Source organism: Populus euphratica, unplaced genomic scaffold (assembly GCF_000495115.2).
Source record: "Populus euphratica unplaced genomic scaffold, PopEup_1.0 scaffold25.1, whole genome shotgun sequence".
Taxonomy (NCBI): domain Eukaryota; kingdom Viridiplantae; phylum Streptophyta; class Magnoliopsida; order Malpighiales; family Salicaceae; genus Populus; species Populus euphratica.
In genome coordinates, this window is record NW_011499851.1 from 3,379,316 (window position 1) to 3,394,315 (window position 15,000).

Here is a 15,000-nt window from a genome sequence, read left to right on the forward strand (position 1 = left end):
TGAACAAACATTGAATAAGACAGTACCTGAAGGTTCACAAGCGGCTGAATTTTTATTCCATAAGGGCTTATTCGATCCAATCGTACCACGTAATCTGTTAAAGGGCGTTCTGAGTGAGTTATTTCAGCTCCACGCTTTCTTTCCTTTGAATCATAACTTAAGTAGAACCTTAACTTAAGTTAATAGTTAATTAAATTGAATTCCTTAAATTATAAATTATTTTCTTTCTGGCGAATAACTATTTAGAATAAGTATTTATTAAGTATTTATTTATCGGAATCAAAGGAAAAATCCGAAGAATGGATTTTTTTTGGTGACATAAGAGGAAATTATGGAAAGAATCATACAGATAATTTTTTTTTTACCGATATCCCTGATATCCCTGATTCCTAATTAGGAAACCTCTATGAACAAGATAAAAGAGCGAATTCTTTTTCCGCGAAATTCAATTGGGCAGAGTAGTAAATTAAATAATAAATAAAACGAATTTCCTGTTCTTTTCTTCCTATGTTCTTTTCTTCCTTTCGTATTATATTATAACTATAAACTATAACGAATTTTGGAATAATTTATAAGGGGAAGAAACTCTTTATTAAATTCAAATTATGAAATTCAAATTATAAGACAAGAAAAAGATAATAGAAGAATAACAAACAAGTGGATTATCATACATGTATTTCATGTAGAAAAATGAATAAGTCCATTTAGTTAGTTCTATATTCCTTGCACTTTCTTATATATACTCACTTAGATATACTTAGTATAATTATATAGGAATTCTAATAATTTTAAGAGATCCTTCTATTTAAGATATCTTTCTAACAATATAATATAGCGATAATAGGTAAAAAGATTAATATAACAATAAATAAATAACAGGTACAAATATTAAATCGAGGTGCCCATTCTATGACAATTCTCAACAACTTACCCTCTATTTTTGTGCCTTTAGTGGGCTTAGTATTTCCGGCAATTGCAATGGCTTCTTTATCTCTTCATGTTCAAAAAAACAAGATTTTTTAGATCTGATGGGGGCAAATTTCATCTATTTTTTTTTTTCAAGACTTAGACTTGGATCATAACACAGATATCTATTCAGTATAATATGGTATAACTTGTGGCTTCTTTCAAACAGAAAAGAAAGGGCAGGCGTAAACGTAAATATGATATATGAGTAAACGAGCTATTTGTTGAAAATAAGTCGCGATTGGGGCGGATGCCTGAAATAAATGCAAAGCCCATGTAGCTATATATGTGTAGTATGTGTAGATAGGGGATCATATGAGGGGGCTCCTATTATTTTACTTTTAGATCTAACGAATTGCTTCGAAAGATTCACATCAGAATAGTGCAAGTTGATGAAAGTTCCTTCGGAAACAAAAAAACGTAAAGTAAAATTCATTTTGGCCGGTCTCCCACTTCCAATAAAATGCAACTAGATCTAGTATGAGTTGGCGATCAGAACATATATGGATAGAACTTATAGCGGGGTCTCGAAAAATAAGTAATTTCTGCTGGGCCATTATACTTTTTTTAGGTTCATTGGGGTTTTTATTGATTGGAATTTCCAGTTATCTTGACAGAAATTTGATATCTTTATTCCCGTCTCAGCAAATCATTTTTTTTCCACAAGGGATCGTGATGTCTTTCTATGGGCTCGCCGGTCTGTTTATTAGCTCTTATTTGTGGTGCACAATTTCGTGGAATGTAGGTAGTGGTTATGATCGATTCGATAGAAAAGAAGGAATAGTGTGTATTTTTCGTTGGGGATTTCCAGGAAAAAATCGTCGCATCTTACTACGACTCTTTATGAAAGATATTCAGTCTATCAGAATAGAAGTTAAAGAAGGTTTTTCTGCTCGGCGTGTCCTTTATATGGAAATCAGAGGCCAGGGGGCCATTCCTTTGACTCGTACTGATGAGAATTTGACTCCACGAGAAATTGAGCAAAAAGCAGCGGAATTGGCCTATTTTTTGCGTGTACCAATTGAAGTATTTTGAAATAAACCGAAGCACTTTTCTTAGCAGGAGGTAAAAAACCAAAAAATCCTCTTTTTTTTTTCTATAACATAACTTAACTTAAATTTATTCATAATACTGATGAACCAAAGAAGACGTATATTATATATACGGAATATATACGGAAAACAGAAAAATTCGAAAACGGAACTTTTTTTTGTCCGCAAACTTTTTTTTATGCGTATGTAAATTCACAAAATTCAAGGACTAACCACTGACTCACAAATAAAAAAGAGGGAATAAATTCGCGGGTTCGAAGCTTTCTATTCTAAATTCTAATATCTAATATTAGAATAGAACTTATGCTTGATAGAAATATTAGATCGTATAGAGTTGACGAATGAAGCGGATTCATTAAAAATTCACAGACGAAAAAATGGAAAAAAAAGCATTCATTCCCCTTCTATATCTTACGTCTATAGTATTTTTGCCCTGGTGGGTCTCTTTTTCATTTAATAAAAGTCTGGGATCTTGGATTATTAATTGGTGGAATACTAGTAAATCCGAAACTTTTTTAAATGATATTCAAGAAAAGAGTATTCTAGAAAAATTAATAGAATTTGAGGAACTCTTCCTGTTGGACGAAATGATAAAGGAATACCCCGAAACACATCTACAAAAGTTTCGTATCGGAATCCACAAAGAAACGATCCAATTGATCAAGATGCACAACGCAGATCGTATAGATACGATTTTGCACTTCTCGACAAATATAATCTGTTTCGTTATTCTAAGTGGTTATTCTTTTTTAGTTAATGAAGAACTTTTTATTCTGAATTCTTGGGTTCAAGAATTCATATATAACTTAAGCGACACGATAAAAGCCCTTTCTATTCTTTTATTAACCGACTTATGTATAGGATTCCATTCACCCCACGGTTGGGAACTAATGATTAGCTCTTTCTACAAGGATTTTGGATTTGCTCATAATGATCAAATTATATCTGGACTTGTTTCCACCTTTCCAGTAATTTTCGATACAATTTTTAAATATTGGATCTTCCGTTATTTAAATCGTGTATCTCCGTCACTTGTAGTGATTTATCATTCAATGAATGACTGAAAAATGATCCACCGATCCAATTAGAATTTTGTTATTTTGTCCATAAGTAAAATAAAATATTCAAAATCTTACTTTTTTTTTTATACACTTATTTTTTCTATACATCCAAGAGATTCGGATTCCTCCTATATTTTAGTATTTTAGTAAAAATTTTTCAGTAACTAGCAGCATCGTGGATAGGGAACTATCCTAGCGACCTACCTAATTTTATTGTAGAAATTTTCTGGATCAACGACTGGACCATGCAAACTAGAAAGACCCTCTCTTGGATAAAGGAAGAGATTACTCGCTCCATTTCCGTATCGCTCATGATATATATAATAACTGGGGCATACATTTCAAATGCATATCCCATTTTTGCACAGCAGGGTTATGAAAATCCGCGCGAAGCAACTGGTCGTATTGTATGCGCGAATTGTCATTTAGCTAATAAGCCCGTGGGTATTGAGGTTCCACAAGCGGTACTTCCTGATACTGTATTTGAAGCAGTTGTTCGAATTCCTTATGATATGCAACTAAAACAAGTTCTTGCTAATGGTAAAAAGGGAGCTTTGAATGTGGGGGCTGTTCTTATTTTACCTGAGGGGTTTGAATTAGCCCCTCCTGATCGTATTTCGCCAGAGATGAAAGAAAAGATAGGTAATCTGTCTTTTCAGAGTTATCGCCCCACTAAAAAAAATATTCTTGTGATAGGTCCCGTTCCTGGTCAAAAATATAGTGAAATCACCTTTCCTATTCTTTCTCCGGACCCTGCTGCTAAGAAGGATGCTCACTTCTTAAAATATCCCATATACGTAGGCGGGAACAGGGGAAGGGGTCAGATTTATCCCGACGGGAGCAAGAGTAACAATACGGTTTATAATGCTACAGCAGCGGGTATAGTAAGCAAAATCATACGAAAAGAAAAAGGGGGGTACGAAATAACTATAACAGATGCGCCAGAGGGGCGTCAAGTGATTGATAGTATCCCCCCAGGACCAGAACTTCTTGTTTCAGAAGGCGAATCCATCAAACTCGATCAACCATTAACAAGTAATCCTAATGTGGGCGGATTTGGTCAGGGAGACGCAGAAATAGTACTTCAAGACCCATTACGTGTCCAAGGCCTTTTGTTCTTCTTGGCATCCGTTATTTTGGCACAAATCTTTTTGGTTCTTAAAAAGAAACAGTTTGAGAAGGTTCAATTGTCCGAAATGAATTTCTAGATTACGAATTTATCAACATCAAGTTCTTATCTTTTCTTAATTTCTTAAAAAGAAAAGAAGAAAATTTTTGTTGGAAATTCTGTATGATAAAAAAAATTGCGAAAAGACTTTTGTTTTGCTTTTGTTTCTATTTTTTTTTATACCAAATTAGGGGAATTACTTGTACCACATTTCTATATTTAGATTTCTATATTTAGTATGTATATTGGTAAGAAGACTATTTGACTTTATCCCCTCTTTTCCAATCTAAATTGGAGTGGTGCGATTATGTCACTATTCACAGATTTAGCTGTGATACAATGTATCCATAGCTTTTTTCTATTCTAATAGAATCAAATTCGACTAAATACTGATACTAAGCATAAGATAACTAAGCGGAAAAGAAAAGGTTAAATGAGGGAAACAAAATATTATAGGGGATATTCTTCTATTTGTCTTTTTATTCTTCGACACAAGCAAAGGAATTTTCCACCCCCCCCCTTTGCTTGTGTCGAAATAATAATGATTCTTAATACCATTCATCAAAGATTCCTATTCTTCAAAGAAAGGAAAATTTTTTGAGCAAATAGAACTTCATATCGGATCGACAGAAAAAAAAAAAAAAATAGAAATAAGAAATATATAATATATATATATATTATATGTGATCCAGGAAAAGAAAATTTAGCAATTCCTTCTTTCTTCTAACAGTATTGATAGATAAGATACTATCGAGGAAAAAATATTCTGAATCAATGAAGTTACTTTTTTACAAGCACCACCCAGAAAAAAGTGTAATGGAATTTTTTGAAATATTTAAAATATCAGAAGAATGTAATTCATAAAATGGAATTCATTTTGTCATTTATACGAATAAAGTATTATGATTATTAAGAACTCAGCAGCGCCCCCTTTTTTCTGTCTGATTCGACGGGGATGCCGTTGAGTTCTTACGCTTTCATGTCTACAACTCAGTTCATCCTATTACTACAGGGATGAACCCAAGCCGGAATAGGAGCCATAAAAGAAAATACCTATTAAACCGATCACAGCAATACCAGTTACAGTACCTATTATCCAAAGAGGAATCCTTCCAGTAGTATCGGCCATTTATCCCACTTCCCTCCACATTTAATCAAGTGGTCCTGCTAGAGACATGAACAGTCATAGATAATTATGTGATGATATCCTTCCGACGAGATAAGAGAATTTCTGCTCTTATTTATTATTCTAATTTCCTTTTTTAATTTTTTAATTAAATATTAATATTAATTAAAGAATATTAATTAAAAGAAATAAATTAAATATTAATTAATATTAATTAAAGAAATAATTAGAAAATAAAACAGCAAGTACAAAAATGAGTAATAACCCCCAGTAAAGACTGGTACGATTCAATTCAACGTTTTGTTCGTTCGGGTTTGATTGTGTCATAGCTTTATAATTAATATTAATTCAGATTAGGTTTATCGTTGGATGAACTGCATTGCTGATATTGACCCCAAAAAAGAAACGGTAGGTACAGCTAGTCCGTGAACAGCAAGCCATCGCACTGTAAAAATTGGATAGGTTCGATCTATAGTCATTGGGCCCTCCTAACTTAAAAAGATTTACTAAATTCATCAAGTTGTTCCAAAGGATCAAAACGGCCAGTTATTAAGGGAATTCCTTGTCGGCTCTCTGTAAAATATTCATTTGGACGAGGGCTTCCAAATACATCATAAGCTAAACCTGTGCTGACGAATAACCAACCTGCAATGAATAGGGAAGGTATAGTAATGCTATGAATGACCCAATATCGAATACTGGTAATAATATCAGCAAAAGAACGTTCTCCTGTGCTTCCAGACATGCGAGCTCCACATATTCTTGTACAGTCAAAAGGGGATCGATTCCGTAAAAGACGAGATCAGTAAATGAAAATTCACTGAAATTCAATCTTTGTGAGATCGTCAATATCGTACCGAGGGTTTCTTTAAAATATACCAAATCAGTATAGCTATCCTTCTTCTGACGCAGCAACGCAACTCCAATCAGTCTCGAAACGAAGTCCTATATAATTTCTTTAGTCTTTTCTTTTTCTTGTCACTGTAGAACCGTGTACCATAGATTAGAGAAAAATGTGAATTTGACGGGTTGTTTTCTAATAATTAATAATAAAAATTCATAAATAAAAATTCATAAAAGAGATTAGCCTATTCCCCGAATTCACAATTCAATTAGATGCGAAATCTAACCCCCTCCCCTTCGTACTTGTAGAATAAGAGTTTTTTGTTGAAATCCTTTTTTTCATTTTAAGGAATTGCTTAGTTGTCCAGAAACAAGTACTGGCAGTAGAGAATATTCGAGAGAACAGCGAAAAAATAATTGTAAGAATCAATATTCTGAATGTGTGTATTCTTGTTCTTGTATTCGATGCAAAAGGTTTTTCTTGATTTTCTTGATACTTAATTAAACTACAAAGAGGTTTTTTTTTTTATTTTTATATGGAAAGAAAAAAAAAGTAAAAGATATTATAAAGAAAAATAGAGGGTTACTTTTCGTTCTAAAATCTAAAAAAAAAAAAAGGATTTGATACAAATAAATAACAAATAAATAAATAAACTAAAAGAAGTGATCAACATAGAAATGATTTTCCAATTTTATTCCGTAGCGATTTCCATAGTGATTTGATTCAAAGACAGTTTCTTTGAATGAAGTTATACAACACAGTTTTTCTAATATATTATTATTTTAATATTTCTTTAATATTTCAATTTAGTTTGTTCTTTTATTTCTCAAGAGTTGTCCAATGAATCTTTTGATTCGGAGATAGGATAGGTAGATTTTTAGATGATGAGTTGATTTCTTTTTCTACTTATATCGCTCTTTTTTTTTTGGAGTGTTGTCTATAATCTATAATGATAATGATTGATAAATGATTAATAAATAAAAAACTTTCAATTGGTATTTTTGCTTATCTTCGTATCTTTAAAAAATTGAATTTAGGAAAGTATTTTACAAATATATGGATAAAAAAAAATAGTTTATTTAGCTCCTTCATGCCCACTCTAACTAGTTATTTTGGTTTTCTGTTAGTAGCTTTAACTATAACTTTAGTTCTATTTATTAGTCTGAGCAAGATACGACTTATTTGAAATTAATTGAATGAACAATTCATAAAAAAAAAAAAAAAGAATTTTTTTTTTTGCAGTATTCCATTTTCTAGTTCCTTACCGTGTCAATTTCCAATTCTTGGTTATTGAGATTTATGGGCAATATGCATTAATATTTAAGGATAGATATTACCTCCTTTTTCCTCTTTTCAAACAAATTGAAATGATTGAAGTTTTTCTATTTGGAATCGTCTTAGGTCTAATTCCTATTACTTTGGCTGGATTATTCGTAACTGCTTATTTACAATACAGACGTGGTGACCAGTTGGATCTTTGATTAATTAATACCCTTTTTTTTGACCTCCTCCTTTTTTTTATCCACAGGAGGTCAAATTAAGATTGATGTTCAAGCTTTTCCCTAAAATTTTTGACTTAACAAAACAAGAATGGAATCACGCTCTGTAGGATTTGAACCTACGACATTGGGTTTTGGAGACCCATGTTCTACCGAACTGAACTAAGAGCGCTTTTTTATTACAAAAAAGAAAGCTGTAAGTAAAAAGATTCTTTTTTTTTTACTCCACTACATCTTGAATGCCTATACTATCTCATATATAAACTATATTATATATAAATATAATAAATAATAATATGATATTCTTTAATATCATATTAATTTATGATTAGGTATGCCCAATTTTAATTGATCTCAATTGATCCCTTGTTATTGTATTGCTCAGAGGCGAAGTAATAAGTAGGGATGACAGGATTTGAACCCGTGACATTTTGTACCCAAAACAAACGCGCTACCAAGCTGCGCTACATCCCTTTCAATTGGTCTACAATGTCATTGTAGAGAATCCCTGTCTTGTTTTCCACATACTTATTTCATTTCATTTTCTCCATTGAGATACATAACTTATCTTGCCATTTCTTCTTTTTTTTTTTTGTCTCATATCATATAACATATAATACATATAATAATAAACTTATATACATATGAAAAAAAAAATAGGAAACCCGCCATAAATTTCGTGAATGCCCAGACGGAAAGAGACGTATTTTGTTCTTTTAAGAAAAGAAGAGGAAAATCTTATCTATCAAATTATTGTACATTTCTCAATTTGAATTAAGAATTCCGCGTACAAAACAAATGCGAGTGTCCTTTAATTTAACTACATATATACATCTGATCATATATGTATTGCCGTTATGTATTACAATAAAGAATACAGAAGGAGGATTTTTTATGCGAGATCTAAAAACATATCTATCCGTAGCGCCAGTAATAAGTACTCTATGGTTCGGGTCTTTAGCAGGTCTATTGATAGAGATCAATCGTTTTTTCCCGGATGCTTTGACATTCCCTTTTTTTTCATTCTAGTTATTAACACAGGGGGGTGAAGAAACTTAGAGACACAATTAAATATCTCTGACTACTACCCCCTTTTTTCTAATTCGAATAAGTTAGAAAAGAGAAAGAATAAAAGTGGATTCAACCTCAGCCAAACACGGAACTGGGTTCAAACTTCAAGTAAATTTACTTTAATTAAATCTTTAATTAAATATTAAATTAAGAGAACAGAAGTGGAAATGCGGTTAGGGCAACAGTATCATACAAGAAGTTGAAATAAAATAGAAAGACTGTACTTCTATTCTAATCTAAACTTCTAATCTAAATATACTTCTAATGTAAATATAATTTTTAATCATTGTATTACTTATTTTTACTATTACTATATTGGCGGCAACAAAATCTTTCATAATTTGATTTCGAGTTAGTAACTTGTATTTTTTCCTTCTTTTCTTCTTCGTTTCGGATAGGAAAATAGAAGAGTTGAGTGAATAAAAACCAAAAGGAGGTTCATGGCCAATGGTAAAGACGTCCGAATAAGGGTTATTTTAGAATGTACCAGTTGTGTTCGAAACAGTGTTAATAAGAAATAAATAGGCATTTCTAGATATATTACTCAAAAGAATCGACACAATAGGCCTAGTCGATTGGAGTTGAGAAAATTCTGTCCCTATTGTTACAAACATACAATTCACGGGGAGATAAAGAAATAGATGGAATTGATCAACTGCGTGTGACTTTTACAAGGAAGATGAAAAATGACATATTGACATATCATATATTAGCATATCATATGTTAATATATATATTTAAATAGAAATAAGCAAAATCCTATTTCTTAATTCGAAATCATTAGCATTTTTGATCCGATCAAAGGAAATAGGATTCTCGAAAAAAGGAATAAAATAAACAAGCCATGGATAAATCCAAGCGACTTTTTCTTAAGCCCAAGCGATCTCTTCGTAGGCGTCTGCCCCCGATTGGATCGGGGGATCGAATTGATTATAGAAACATGAGTTTAATTAGTCGATTTATTAGTGAACAAGGAAAAATATTATCTAGACGGGTGAATAGATTGACTTTAAAACAACAACGATTAATTACCATTGCTATAAAACAAGCTCGTATTTTATCTTCATTACCCTTTCTTAATAATGAAAGACAATTTGAAAAAAAACGAGTTGGTCGCTCGAACTACGGGTCTTAGAACCAGAAAAAAATAGACTTACTCTTTAATTGAATCAAAATTTCAATCCGAACTCAAACGTCGGTTGATGTTTTGTTCGAGAAAAATCCAGGAATACAGATTTGATTGTCGTGTCGTAAAAAAAACGAATTGGGTAAAGTAAATAAAAAAATAAATATTTTTTTATTGAATGTTTTTGTTCAGTTTGACTACTTGATCATATTATGATCATATTTTATCATACTTATTTCTATTCTACCTTCCCGGAATTCATTTTCCAAGTAATTCCATGTCAAAGTCAAACATTCCGAAGGATTCCTTCCAATCTCCTTATTTTATCATGTCATTGGAAATCAGATAAAGGCAATTCCTATTTAATATAGCTAGTTGTGCAAGTATTTTACGATTAAGAAGCAACTGTCTCTTGTACAGATTGTTTATTAACGTACTATAACTATAGGATACTGCATTCTCGCGAATTGCTGCATTTATACGAGTGACCCATAAACACCGAAAATTTCTTTTGTGCCTATCTCTATCCCGATAGGCCGAAAACAAAGCTTTTATTTTTTGTTGAATAATAGTTCGAGTAAGTCTTGAATGAGCCCCACGAAAGCTTGATGTGAATAAACGAATTTTTGTTCTACGCCTCCGAGCTATATATCCTCGTCTAATTCTGGTCATTGAATAAACGAAACTTTGATAAATAACTAATTGATTTCCTTTCTTTCAGTTATTCTTTTTCCCTTTTCTAGAATAACAAAACGGATTCTTCCAATGTATAAAATAATAATTCCAACGGCTTTTGCTACTCTAACCTTCCCAACCACTATTTTTTCTTTTTTTTTTTTTATAAGCATTTCGCCTTGAAATAAGAAATCTTATTGGTACTAGGTATCAAACAAAAATAACAAAAATATAGTAAATAAAAATAAGTAGTAATTAAGTAGTAAATAGAAATGGATAAATAAATAGTGGGTTCCATCGTTTCTATGGTTATTTCTTAAACGGCGAGGTCCTCTCTATACACCGGAGCCCCTTACTTGATCGAATCAATGCTATTGTTAACTTGTACAGTTTACACTTTTTGGCTCTACCCATGAATTCCTCAGTAGTAGGTCTTTCACAACGAGATCCGTTTTTACAGTAACGGTATTTAATTATGTGGATTAGCTGATTAGCTGACCTTGTTAGTCCGTTCTTGCAAGAGTAGAGGCATCCATTTTCGGCTTTTTAATTTAAATAAGATTTGCCCTGCTTAACAGATAATCATTTGCTACCAATGGGGAATTCTTTCGCATTTTCAATTGAAAATTGAGGTAATTGAATTTGCACCAATAGAAACCATAAATTTGATACACAATAGAAGCATATTCTAGATCTTTTTTTTTTCATTTTAGATAGTGAAGGGGAGTCTTCCATTCTATCCTATTCATCGGTACTGATCACGGATAGTGGAAAAATTCTTTCTTTTGTCCCCACCCACAATCTGAAATCTGAACGAGTCGCACATACACCCTAGTACATGTCCCTCGGCGCTGAGGGCATCCCCCGAGAGCGGGGGATTTGGTGACATTTCTGATTGGCTGTCTTGTGTTTCTAATAAGTTGTTTAATAGTTGGCATGTTGAATCGTATGCATAATGGGCTGGTTTAGATCGATCCTAACCGGATGATTATGAATTCTTTCTATATTCATATTCTATTTTAATAAAATATTAAAATAGAATATGAAACCTCGGTAAGAAACTAAAATCTCAAATCGCGATTTGTGTGAAATTCCTGCTATTTTTTATGCAACTGCTACAAGATCAACAATTCCATGAACTTGGGCTTCTGCTGCTGACATAAAAACATCCCTTTCCATGTCTTCAGATACAACCCATAAGGGTTTGCCTGTTCTTTGTGCATAAACCCTTGTGAGGATTTCGCGTAGTTTCAGTAGTTCTTCCGCTTCCAGGACAAATTCTCCTATTTGTGCTTCATAAAAAGCAGCAAAAGGTTGATGGATCATTACCCTGATGATATAAGATAATAAAGGGTTACTTTATCTCGCATAAGAAGGTCACGAGAAGAGATAAAGAATAAAAAAAAAAGATAGAATTGAACAACCGTACAGGCATTGCTTGCGCATTGCATACGGCTCTACAAGAGAATTCACTTTTACCGAAGAAAAATAGAGAGTCTACAAAGCCTAGGTCGGTAAATGATACAATGACCACCCTTTCCTTGGGAGGAATTAAGAAAAACAAAATACTATGGTGGCTCCGTTGCTTTATTTCATCGGTGATTTAGCAATCCCAAAGTTTCTTTTTTTTTTTCAAATAAAAAAAAAAGAAAAAAGAATATAATCTTTTTTTTTTGTCCTCTTTCATAATTCATAATAATATAAATAGCATTAAGAACCTTCTGGTGTGAAAACAAAAAAAAAAAAAGTTTGCGACACTGAAATAGGCTCCCGATAAAATCGGAACTACCCCTAATATCTCATACTACTCTTTCAATATATAATCTAATGTTAAAACGAAATAAAAAAAATTTTTATATTGAATTCGAAATGCCATGCTATTATTACTTAATATTCATATTTCATATGGCGAAGGCATAGTTTTCTTTTTTCTTTCAAATAAAATAAAAACTCATTGGCGCCAAGCGTGAGGGAATGCTAGACGTTTGGTAATTTTTCCTCCGACCAGGATAAAAGATCCCATTGAAGCGGCTAATCCCATGCATACTGTTTGTACATCTGGTCGCACAAATTGCATAGTATCATAAATAGCTATTCCGGGTATTACCCATCCGCCAGGAGAGTTGATAAACAAATACAAATCTTTGATCTCACTTTCTGTACTGAGATATACCATAAGACCGATAAGTTGATTCGAGATCTCACTCTCAATATCTTGACCTAAAAAAAGTAATCTTTCTCGATAAAGTCGGTTGATTAGGATCAAATTCTATCCCTTAGGAACCGTACATGCACCTTTTGATGCATACGGTTCATCAAAAATCGCGAAAAAAAAGAATCAATATGTAGATCCCATTTAACGAATAACGAAGGGGTTTTTCCTCCATTTTTCAAGAAAGATGGTTTTTTTACCCGTTTACCTATAAATAAAAAAAATTCATTAAACTTATCAAACTAACTTCTCATTGATGTATTCTTTCATCGGGATCCAATTCAAATCACGATAACATTCTCTTGTTCCTGAGTGGGCTTCTTTAATTCTTTTAGGTTTGTGCTCTACTCCGAGTAAAGATCTGCCCGATTTGGATTTGCACATATAGGGCAAATGCCCCCAATACCGTGTCTTTTTGCTACAACTTCCTTTTTTTTTCAATTCATTTCACGCCTTCCACAAAATATTTGACGTATTTATCAAATTATTCGATTGATTATGATTAGTAGTTTTAAATTACTCCTATTTCTAATTTATAAAATTTATAAATAGAATATGATACAAATAGTAATCATGGATATAGTACTAATTGGGTTTTTCTAAGCGGAGCCTGGATACTTCATTTTATTGGTCCAAACAAGCTAACCATAAATTATTCTAATTGATAATATTAATCTGAATACCTCCAAAGCATAGATCTAATTGCACTTTATTGCCACTTCACGCTCTAATTTTTGGATGATTTAATCAATCCTTCTTTGGTGAAACAGAGGATATCTCGATCGGGGTAGAGAACGGGGAAATCCCATAATGACCCAATGTCTCTGACAAGTCGCACTATACGTCAATCCAATTTGAACTATCCTCTCCGGGATTTCGAAAAGGGACTTTTGGAACACCAATAGGCATTAAATGAAATAAAAAAAAATGAAGTACTCTATTTCACTTTGATGTGAAAGCGTAACAATGAATTTATTGTCTTAATAATATTATATGAATTTATTGTCTTAATAATATTATATTGGATATTGGCTTTTATTTTATTATTTTTTCTATTTTCTTTATTTTTTTGTTTTATTTTATTTGTTATTTGCGCAGATTCGATAAGTTCATAACATAAAAAAAAAAGAAGACAAAATGAATAAAGTAAAATTCTTACGAATAGGCTCTTTGAATGATGAACAAATCCGTATGCATTCGCTCATCTAAAATGGAGTCAACCTCCCATTGCGTATTGGTACTTATCTGGTATAGAATAGATCTGCTTCTCTTTGTTCCTACAAACAGAATTGTGACATTCTGACTAAAATACTAAAAAAAAAAAAATGGAATCCTTTCTCCGAGATAATCCACTGAAAAAGGGAGGTCCATAACATAGTTTTTTCCAGTGCAATAAAGTTACATAGTGTCTATCTTTCGTTGATAAGGGGGTATTCCATGGGTTTGCCTTGGTATCGTGTTCATACCGTCGTATTGAATGATCCCGGTCGTTTGCTGGCTGTCCATATAATGCATACAGCTTTGGTTGCTGGTTGGGCCGGCTCGATGGCTCTATATGAATTAGCAGTTTTTGATCCTTCTGATCCCGTTCTCGATCCAATGTGGAGACAAGGTATGTTCGTTATACCCTTCATGACTCGTTTAGGAATAACCAATTCATGGGGTGGTTGGAGTATTACAGGAGGAACTATAACGAATCCGGGTATTTGGAGTTATGAAGGTGTGGCTGGGGCGCATATTGTGTTTTCTGGCTTGTGCTTCTTGGCAGCTATCTGGCATTGGGTGTATTGGGATCTAGAAATCTTTTGTGATGAACGTACAGGAAAACCTTCTTTAGATTTGCCCAAGATCTTTGGAATTCATTTATTTCTCTCAGGAGTGGCTTGTTTTGGGTTTGGTGCTTTTCATGTAACAGGATTGTATGGTCCTGGAATATGGGTGTCTGATCCTTATGGGCTAACCGGAAAAGTACAATCTGTAAATCCAGCGTGGGGTGTGGAAGGTTTTGATCCTTTTGTTCCGGGAGGAATAGCCTCTCATCATATTGCAGCAGGGACATTGGGCATATTGGCGGGCCTATTCCATCTTAGTGTCCGCCCGCCCCAACGTCTATACAAAGGATTACGTATGGGAAATATTGAAACCGTGCTTTCCAGTAGTATCGCTGCTGTCTTTTTTGCAGCTTTTGTTGTTGCTGGAA

The 15,000-nt window shown here is 32.9% G+C and overlaps 2 long non-coding RNA genes and 1 other non-coding gene across 3 annotated transcripts; 1 reads left to right on the forward strand and 2 right to left on the reverse strand.

Moving 5' to 3' along the window:
* Positions 1 to 7,711: 7,711 nt before the first annotated feature.
* LOC105121655 (uncharacterized) lies at positions 7,712 to 13,642 on the reverse strand. Its single transcript, XR_841589.1, has 2 exons — positions 12,550 to 13,642; positions 7,712 to 11,918 (listed from the first exon to the last, which is right to left on the reverse strand). It is a non-coding gene; the product is annotated as an uncharacterized LOC105121655 (long non-coding RNA).
* TRNAW-CCA (transfer RNA tryptophan (anticodon CCA)) lies at positions 7,815 to 7,888 on the reverse strand. Its single transcript has one exon. It is a non-coding gene; the product is annotated as a tRNA-Trp (tRNA).
* LOC105121654 (uncharacterized) lies at positions 12,763 to 13,753 on the forward strand. The gene is made up of 2 exons (XR_841588.1): positions 12,763 to 12,843; positions 13,639 to 13,753. It is a non-coding gene; the product is annotated as an uncharacterized LOC105121654 (long non-coding RNA).
* Positions 13,754 to 15,000: the final 1,247 nt, after the last annotated feature.